Here is a 10,540-nt window from a genome sequence, read left to right as displayed (position 1 = left end):
TGTGTACTTCTAAAAAAGGACTGCTCTAAATACTTGTATCTCTCCTCAGCAATGCCCTCTCTGCTACTGTGTACATGACACTTTATTTCATAGCAAATTTGTTCCTCTATGGCTAATATTCCTGCCCTTTCTGTGAACAGAGGTATGATATGATCAAGTGAAAAAACTTATGTATTTGCAACTGAATCTGAGCAGGAAGTTATCAATCCAGTAACATACAAACTGAGAGATAATATGTGACACTCCATTCAACTTAATTAGGTCTTATTAGAACTTCCAACTTACTAGATTCTTACAATGGTGATTCAAAGGCTGTTATCTCACAGATTAACAAGAATCAGAAATAAACAGTGTTACTAATGAGGAAATGCTGAAATTAATCCTTAACAACTCCAAAAGCTATTTTTTTCAGATTAGATTATGTAAAATAAGATATAATAAAGAAGGAGACAAATTGAAATGTTATCAAGGGGTAGGCTATTTCCAAGTCTAAAGCAGATTGTCAGTTGCATTTTTGAGGGAGGAAATTCAGCTATTTCTAAGATAAGTTCTTTTGATCCTTTCAAACAGTTTCTTTACAATAAAAATTTGGAAAACACAGAAGTAGAAAATTTTCTATAAAGAAATCAGTTAACGTTGAATAATGAAACAACTTTGTCTTAGTGGATGGGGGAACTATAGGCTAAACATTTTACTTGATTGTTTCTGCAAGCCTTGAAAAGAGAAGGTGACAAAGCTGAACCCTCTAATATTTTATTAATATTAACTTTACTAGCCATACCACCCAAATTTAAGAATTGTCTCTCTTTATCACCCTCTTCAGTCTTTCTGAGCACCATGGTCCCTTTTTTTGAGAAAAAAATCTTCAGACTGATGAATTTGGCTTCTGTTGTCCTTGACAATCTAATTTCCTATAAAGTAGTCAACTGGGGGTGAACATCCTAAAAAGGTTGTTTCTTTGAGTGCTGTAGGTTCTGATCTTTAAACTGGTTGCTTCTACTGACGTCATTACAGTACTGGAAAGAGGAAGCATGAGAAAAAATAAAACATATGTGGATTTGATAATATTCTCTTTCTCCTGATTTACTCAGTACATAATTTGTATCCTTTTTTCTTACCCTGACTGAATATATGGTTGTTTCCAATCAGATGGGCTAAGCAACACTGAACTTAGAACTGATCATTTTCTCTGTATTCTGATTCATTTGCTGTCTTGCTGTTGCAAGACAACCTTTTCCATTAATTCCATTACACATAGGTCTACTGTGCCCTCTTTTATGCCTTTTCTTCCTGAGCTAAACAGTCTTTACAAATAACTGTTCAGTGAGAATATTTTATGTCATAACCATTTTAATTGCCATTTTCTAGACCTTTTCATGTTTCTCTTGTTAGCTAGTAAGGTGTTGTCTGAGATAGCTGGCCAGAACAGTTCACTGAAATATTCTGTGCACTGAAATTGCACAAGACTGCATCTTGCTTTCTGCTGGTTTTTTTTTATCCTCATTTCTTCAGATTTTCTTTAAGTTAATGTCATGTATAGTAGCATGCACGTTTTTCCCGAATTTACAATTCCTGGGTTGTGATATGATGGACAGTTTCTTTCTGTTACAATACATGACTTTATCTTTCATTCAGCTGCACTATACTATTGATCCTGAGAAGATCTTTAAAATTTACTGTGACACTACTCTCACCTAAGATAGCTCATTCTAACTCACTTGAAAAAGCATCTACCCAACAGCAGGTGAATGATTACCTCAGCAGAAGTGTTGTATGCAGCTGTCATTAATAAACCTACCTACTATGTCCTTGTCTGAGCAGATTCCCTTTTTTTCCAACCCCACAATATTCTGTGCCAGAAAATTTCCCCCTCTAACCATGCATTCATTGCATGAAAAGTTCATGTTAAACATGTTGCTCCATAAGGTCATCATGCACACCACTCCCTGTATTGCTAGAGAATGAATAAGCATTCTCTGCTTATTTCCCTAATCCTGTGATGGCTTCACAGACCTTTTCCCTTTTCTTTTCTTTCCTTTTCCTTTTGCAGGTAAATGCAAACACTACTCCAGATTTGAGGAAAGTAATGTAAATCTATTCTGGTGAAAATTTGTGTCCAGGCAAAGTACAGATAAGAGCATGTCTTTGGGTGAGAGACTGTTGCCTTCCACGGAGAAGGCAGGCGACCTGGTTTCAAGACACAGCACAGCGACCCGGCCTCGCCCGGGTCACTCGGGCCACAGACATGCACAGACACCAATGTGGTGGATGGTCAAATGGCGTTTATTATCTCATCTCGTGAGGTTAAATAGTCAAGGGGGTCTTACTACATCAAAGGGGGACGGTGGGTCCGGCTAGGGTTAGTAAGGAGTGGAAAACTACTGGAGTTAGGAGGGGCTGCATGCTTCAGAGGTGATTGATTACCTATAGCAGGAAGAGGGGGGAAGGGTCTTGCTTTCTGTCACATCCCGAGATTTTCCATTCGCCTGTCCCTATCTACCACATTTCCCCCCCCCTTTTTCACTAATGAATGAGGTAGTTATAAACATAGGCACTAAGGTGAGGTACAAAGTTATAATTTGATAAGGGAAAAGGGGTTTTGGTAAACCTGAGTAGTCTTCGCAAGGCAAGTTTAGAAAACCTCTGCGACTGGCAGTGTCCTCAGTGTTTGGTTCACAGCATTTGTCGCTGGCCTATAAACAGGATATTGGCCCGTTCTAGGCGAGCTTGAACAAATGAGACCAGCTTGTTTAGCAGGCATGGTCCGAATGTAAGGGCTAAAAGCAGTATCGCAAGCGGACCTATTAGGGTGGAAATTAGAGTGGTGAGCCATGGCGATTGATTGAACCAGGATTCGAACCAACTCTGTTGGGTTTCCCTGTCTTTCTTTCTTTGAGCCAGTCTATCTTGGAGTTCTGCCATGGAGTCTTTAACGACTCCTGTGTGGTCCGCGTAGAAGCAGCATTCCTCCTTCAAGGCGGCACACAGACCTCCTTGCTGCATGAACAAGAGGTCCAGTCCTCACCTGTTCTGTAGGACCACTTCTGAAAGCGAGGAGACTGATTTCTCTAGAAAGGAGATGGATCTCTCGATCCTCTGCAGGTCCTCATCGATGGTCATTTGCAGCTGACCAAGCCCTTGGTGTCGGGTCACGAGGGCCGAGACACCCGTGGCTGTGCCAGCTGCTCCCAGGCCGAGCAGCATTGTGATAGTCACTCCTGTTATTATTTCTCTTTTGTGAAGTCGGCCGGGTTCCTCAAAAAGGTGGTATACCTCTTCGTCTGAGTGGTACAGGACCCTAGGAACAATCAGAACATGGACACAGAAGTCGATAGCGTCATTGAACTTGGCAAGGAACAGGCAAGGACTCACCCCAGATCTCTGACAAACCCACATCCCAGATGCGGATAGGACCGCCCACTTGTTGATCTTTCTGTTGGGCTTGACGACTTCAGTGCAGAAGTTGCCTTTCTGCTTTGCCAAGGCTGCATTGCCAAAGCATTTGCCCCGGCCTGTGACTTGACTCAGGGTGATTCCTTTACGGGGAGTGTCCCATCTGCACTGGTGGGGGGCATCAGCTGTGGAGTAACTGAAGGGGGTGTTTAGAGCAACTCCTTTGTAGAAAGGAGGTTTAACATACTAGCAAAGCCAGCAGGAATTGGTTAGGTTCGGGTTGGATTCGTTCAAGGATAGAAAGGTAGCCTCTAGCATGCGGAAGATTGGGTCTGAGTCTGACTCGGCTAAGCGGCCTATTTGGAAGGCATCTGCATGGCCAGTCGGGATGTCAGTGGCCTTTGTGGGTAAGGTTTTGGGATGGGTTATGTTTCTCCCTTTCAGCACGTCCTTAATAACCTTATTGGGTCCTACTGGTTGGGGTGCCGGTGGTTGGAGCCTGATAATTCACACATTCACCCACTCTTTTGGCCCTTTGAGGACTACAGTCCACGTTCTGCCTGTGACCCAACTAGGGTGTTCTGGCTGCAGAACCGTCATGTTATAGTCTGTGCACTTCCGATATTTGGGCTGTGTATAATGGTTGCTATAGACCCCTTTCGCAATGGCGGGCTTTTTACAGCCGGTAGGTGCCCAGGTGAACTGTAAAAATCTATCGGGCTCCTGTGGTTCCCACCCTTCTCCTGATGGTCTGGTATCTGTGACAATGGTTTCACAGCCCCAGTGTCCGCAATATCCCCACCCCGGGTAGTTACAGTACTTCTTCCCTGGGTTGGAGGCTGGACACCAGTAGGATAGGTACATGTACATGATGTGTGGGTGATGGGGTCGTATTTTTGGTTGTCCTGGAAACAGGTCGGTGATGTGGAACACGAAGGATGGGGTGCCTGCCGTGGTGATTTCTTTGCATACCTTGTCACTTGAAAGATGTTGCATGACCCACCTGAATGGCTGATGGGGGTAATAGTCTGGGTTGGCTCGCCCTCCGGCGATGAGCCCTAATAGCAAGATCGCACAAAACCACCATTGCTGTCTGGGTCTCACCGGTGCAGGACTCTTGGGTGCTGTCCGGCGTCTTGGTAGTTCGTCGTTTTCCTCTGGAACCGGGGTGTACGCGTTACGGGGACGCCCCACGAGCATGTCCTGTAAACAGAAACTCACAATTCTCATTAGTCTCATTCTGAAGGTCTGGCTTGATTGACTTAAGTGGGCACCACCTGATCTTGCCCTCTTTTTTAACCGCCGCATACCCCCGTCCCGTGAGTACCAGTCTCCAGCCCCGTTCCCATTCGCCCAGCTCGTTTTTGATTATAACCTGCGGGCCCTCCTCTAGGGCTCGGGTGACCCAGTGCTTTCGAACAGGACTGTCTGCCTCATCTCCTCTAGGGAACTGATTCAGTGCTAGCAAAGCTGTTGCCAGTATACGCGCTTGGTCTCCTGGGGGAACGGAATTGGCAAAACCCTCTGCCTTTGCCAATACTTCTAGCTTAGCTTTCAGGGTCTGGTTTGCTCGCTCAACTATGGCCTGCCCGGTGCTGTTATACGGGATACCTTGTACTAAGGTGATGCCCCATTTCGAGGCGAATTCCAGCACTGGTTTGGAAATGAAATTGGAACCGTTGTCAGTTTTAATTTGCTTGGGGATACCAAGCCATGCCATAGCTGTCAGCCAGTGCTGTATTGTGGCCTTAGAGTTAGCTTTGGGGTGCTGTGTGGCTACGATCGCTCCGCTGTAAGTGTCCACTGTCACTGCAAGCCATGCTCGGGGCTTTAGCAGTTGACATAAGGTGAAGTCCGACTGCCAGATTTCCGAGGCCTTGAGACCTCTTGGGTTGACCCCACTGGTCCATAGGGGTGACTTCTGGCAGTGAGGGCAAGTGGCCACTACAAGTTTTGCGTCCACTGTCGAGATCCCGCATCTCTTCGCCAGTGCTTTGGCTCCGATGTGGAGTGACTCGTGCAGTTGCCAAGCTTCCTGCAGTGTCCACACTCCCTTTGCTGTGGCGTCCGCTTTGTCATTGCCGGTCTGGAAGAAGCCTTTGACTGGGTTGTGGCTGTTGACGTGAATGACAGACACGGTGCCCCGTTGCGAGGAGAGCGCCTCCTCCAGCATTGAGGCCGCTGCTGACGTTGACACGCCTGGTCCTGACATGGCCAGGCAAAGCCTTGCCATGAATATAGAGTCCGTTACGATGTTGAGGTGTTCGTCTTGGAAGAGTCCGCACGCCAAGACCACTGCTGCTGCTTCCAGTTGTTGCGCTGACAGTGTGGGGTCACTTGTTTTGACGCAATGCCATTGCTCTCCTGCCTGCCATACTGCTGCTGCAGTACAGGTCGTGGACGAAGCGTCTGTGAAGACCGTCGGTCCCGGCTGCGGTCGGTCCATGACCTTTGGTGGCATGTCTATATAGACAATGGTCAGCAGCTGAGTCCAAGGTGGCCTGGTGGCATAGGAGATTTCTCCTCCGAAGCCGGTGAGAGCAAGGGCCAGGTGCTCCGATATTGCGGTTGACTCCGTGGTCAGCCGCTTGCGGAAGGGGAGGTGGATTCTTGTCGGCTCGGTTCCCAGGTGTCTCAGGGCGAGTCTCCTGCCTTTCATGATGAGGTTGGCGACGCATTCAACTCCCAGGGAAAATGCACGAGTTGGTCTTCCGAGGACCACCCATTGGATCGGCTGGGACTTTTCGGAAGGTCCTTTGGCCAGTGCTCCCACTCCTCCCTTCTGTGTGAAGTGGACGTATAGATCGAGCGGCGCATCTGGGTCCCACCTGGCAAGCGTGCCAGTAGACATCTGATGCTCGATGAAGTCGAGGGAGCTCGCTGCTTGCGGCGTCAGCTCCTTGGGGTCCCAGGGGTGCTTTCCTTTCAGGAGGTCATATAAGGGGTCCATGACCCCGGGGGGAATCAGGATGATGTTGCGGAGCCACTGCAGAGATCCCACAAGGCGCTGCATGTCATGGAGCGTCTTGATGTCTCGGCGGACCTTCACCTTGGGGGGTGTCACAGTTTGTGATCCCCACTCCCAGGAAGGTCACGCAGGGTCCTCTCTTGATCTTCGTGTTCGCGATCTCAAAGCCATTGGCCTGGAGAGTTTCCGTGATCGTGGTCACCAAGTGATCCACTCAGCTCGCTGATGGTGCGGCGATGAGGATGTCGTCCATGTATTGAATGATGGTCGCAGCGGGGTAGGACTGTCGGACTGGCGTCAGTGCTCTGTCCATGGTGATCTGGCATATGGTCGGGCTGTCCACGAGACCTTGCGGCAACACCTTCCATTGGAAGCGGAGGTTAGGTCGCTCGCCGTTTGGGAACACGACAGAAAAGGCGAACCGTTCCTTGTCCTCAGCGTGCAGGGGTATTGAAAAGAAGCAGTCCTTGATGTCCAGCACTGCGCATGGCTGCCCTTTGGGGATGGCTGAGTTCGTGGGCAGCAGTGTCTGAACTGGACCCGTGGGTTGGATTGTCCTGTTCACTTCCCTCAGGTCGTGGATGAGGCGATGACCCTCTCCGGACCTTTTGGGGATTACAAATACAGGGGTGTTCCACGGGCTGGTGGAGGGTTCTATGTGACCCTTCTGCAGCTCGCAGCTGACCAGTTCCAGCAAGGCTGCTATTCGAGGCTTTGACAGGGGCCACTGCTCGACCCATATGGGGTCTGATGATTTCCAAGTCAGTCTGATCGGCAGTGGTGGGTGTACGGCAGTGGCCCTCAGGATAAATTTGTGATCCTGACTCCTAACATAGCGAGGATATCCCTTCCTATCAAGGGTGGAGAGCTTTGTAGAATGTAGGGGTAGATTGCCACCGTCTGTTCCGGTCCCTTTTTTGTGTGGAGTGTTATAGCCACCAACTGGGTGCTTTTCCACGCCCGGGATGGCCTTCCCACTCCATTCACTGGTTCACTGGGGGGACCTCTTTACATTGCCAATGCTGAGGCCAAAGCGCTTGGGGAAAAACCGAGCAGTCTGATCCCGTGTCCGCCCAGAACTGAAGCCCTATGACGTGGGGATCCTGACTGCCATAAAGGTGGCATGTCCCCCACATTTTCAGGGGCTCCTTCCCTATTTTCATGGCCAGGGCCACCCAGGGGTCCCGCTCTGGGGCGTCCCCTGCTGGCCCTGTGGCACAGGCGAGGCTTGTGGCATTGGTGGATACGAAGGTGCCACTGGCGGTGCTGCAAAACTCTGCAATTGTGTCTCTGGTGGGGGTGAGAAGCTGGCTGCCTCCTGTGGGGGCATGGGGTATGAGGGCCCCCCGCCCCATTGGGGGTTGACATAGATGGGCCGCTTTGCATTCGTAGCGGGAGGAGGCTGAGTGCGGCCTGCGTGCCCCCTCCCCTTCCCATTTCCCTGGGGCCGGGACCTGCAGTCCTTAGTGAAGTGCCCCTTCTTCCCACAGCTCCAGCAGGGCCCTCTTGGGTGTGCTTGAGGTGGGGGCACCGCCGCAGACTGCTGTGCCCCCTGGGGACAGCTCACTGTGATGTGGCCTGCCTGACCACATTTGAAGCATGCCATGGCACTGGTTAGGGTGTGAACGGCTGCTTGAATGGGTGTCAGGTGCTCCTCTCTTAGAACGTGTCTGATCATGTCGGCTAGGCTGGCTCCGGCTGGCAGGGAGCGCAGGATGTCCCTGGTGACGGAGTTGCATTGCTGGTGCAAACAGTCCACCACCACAGGGCCCTTTGCCTCCGCAGGCAGGGTAGAGGAGTCTACTGCTGCCTGCAGGCGGTCTACGAACTGCATGAAGCTTTTGCTCTCTTCCTGTCTTATGGTGGACCACGGTGATGGCTTGGCCACAACCAGAGAGGCAGCCCGAATAGCCTCCCTAGCGGCTCGAGTGGTGACCCTAATTTCCTCGGCCCGCATCTGTGCGGCTTGTTGCTGAGGTGTAACCATCTCATCATGTTTTCCCAGCAGCCTGGATAGGCTCGACCCGTGCAGTGGCTGCCCCGCCCCAGAAGCCTGGGCTAGCGCTTTTGTACAATTATCTTCCCATTCCTGCTTAAACACGATCATTCCCGCACCACCAAGTATCATGCGACTTGTTTGATATCAAAGGGGAGCAAGTCGTCATTGCCAAAAAGGCTGTCCACGAGGGTGGAGACCATTGCTGAGTTGATCCCTTTCTCTGAGGTCACTTTGACAATTGCCTGTATGTCTTTGGGGTTTACCGGACTATATATCCTTTGTTGGTTCCCCTCTGGTCTAGTGGTTCTCACCAGGAAGGCTTGAACTGCAGCCGAGGGGGCCCATTCAGCACAGGCTATTTTTATTTTTCCCCAGTCAGTGAACTGGGCTAGTTCGCATTGTGATTGCCTTTCGGTGTGGCTTAAGGCTTTATTAGTTTTTGTTTTAAACTGCGTCAGCTCCGCTCTTTCCATTTCTGAGTCCCAGTCGGCTTCCGTCAGCTCTCCCGAGCTGGTGGAGCTGCTGTCGCTGGACTCAGAGCTGGAAGTCGAATGCCAGTGCACTTCCGGGCTTCGGTGCCTTTTTGTGCGGCTCCGGCCCCATCCCTCCCTTCGGGGTTGGTGCCGCTCCCGCCCCCGGGCTTGCCCTGTCGCCCGCAGGGTAGCAGCGTTGAGCGCGGCTCCCGATTGGGCGTGCGCTCTCTGCTGCTCTCCTCCTTCTCTTTTCCCCGCGGATGCGCATTAGCAAGAACCCGTGACTCTGGACTCTTACTGCCGAGAGCCTCCGCGCCCCGCCCATCCCCTCTGTTGCCGGCGCCCTGTTCAGCTGGATATGGCGGCGGTGCCGCCCGCGCCTCCTCCCAAGCCGCGTTCTCCACGTCCCTGGCTTCCCTCGCCAGTTCCTCCCAAAAGGACTGCGCGCGCTGCTGCGCTCCCGGCGCTGAACCGCTGGTCGGCGGTGAAGGGACGGATGGGGAACCCGCGGGTTTTTCGGGAGGTTCCGCGGGGGGGTTTGGGCTCTGACTCGGGGAGGGGGGGAACGCGCCCGGCCCCCCCGGATCCCCGCTCCCGGGCAAACCGCTTTCAGGGGCGGTTTGCGTTGCAGCTCCTACCCCCAGCTTGGGTGTAGCTAATAGACATGTGCGTGCGGCGCTCCATGTTTCCTGTTCCTCTAGCGCCCTGCGTAGGGCTTGTTCGACTTTTCCCCATGCCTTGAGGCTTTTGCCGCTGCCTGAGGATTTAGTATCCTCGGCCAGCGTGGCCGTGCATTTCACCCACACCTCTGGGTGTAATATTTCCACGGGACGTTCAATCGCCCCAAGCTCTAAGAGTCTCGCAATAGCGAGATAAAAATCCTTGAGCCTGCACTTAATTCCCCACTGCTTATAAACTGAACTCACGACCTTCGCAATGGCTTCCATGTCAACCGCTGGTCCGGGGACATCTCCCCCGCCGAGAGTCGGTCCCACCGCTCTGGCCGCTGCTCTTGTCCAGGCGATACCCGCTACCCGAGAGAGTTTCTCTTTCCCGGGTTTCGGCACCACTTTGTTGCCTTCCGCGGAGAAGGCAGGCGACCTGGTTTCAAGACACAGCACGGCGAACCGGCCTCTCCCGGGTCACTCGGGCCACAGACATGCACAGACACCAATGTGGTGGATGGTCAAATGGCGTTTATTATCTCATCTCGTGAGGTTAAATAGTCAAGGGGGTCTTACTACGTCAAAGGGGGACGGTGGGTCCGGCTAGGGTTAGAAAGGAGTGGAAAACTACTGGAGTTAGGAGGGGCTGCATGCTTCAGGGGTGATTGATTACTTATAGCAGGATGAGGGGGGAAGGGTCTTGCTTTCCGTCACATCCCGAGATTTTCCGTTCGCCTGTCCCTATCTACCACATCGACATATTCAGAACACCTATACAGGTCCTGGCTGTCCAGTTAGTAACTCTTACAGTCAACTAGATTTTATTGGCTGCACTAAGAGATCTGGAAAACTCCTGCTGGCCTTACAGTTCCTTTACATGCTTGATGCAGGGAGAAGGAAGTGGCTGGAACGGGAATTCATATAAGAATGAAATCGGCTTTCTAGAGTTTCTTCCAAGAAAGCTCATTTTCAAAGAACCAGGAACAGCCTTCCCTTCTTAATACCTAATACTCTAAAGGTATTTCTTGATCCCCAAAGAAAG

This window comes from Vidua macroura, chromosome Z (assembly GCF_024509145.1).
Source record: "Vidua macroura isolate BioBank_ID:100142 chromosome Z, ASM2450914v1, whole genome shotgun sequence".
NCBI lineage: Eukaryota > Metazoa > Chordata > Aves > Passeriformes > Viduidae > Vidua > Vidua macroura.
The sequence above is the reverse complement of the archived record's forward strand: the minus strand, read 5'-3'. Positions refer to the sequence as shown.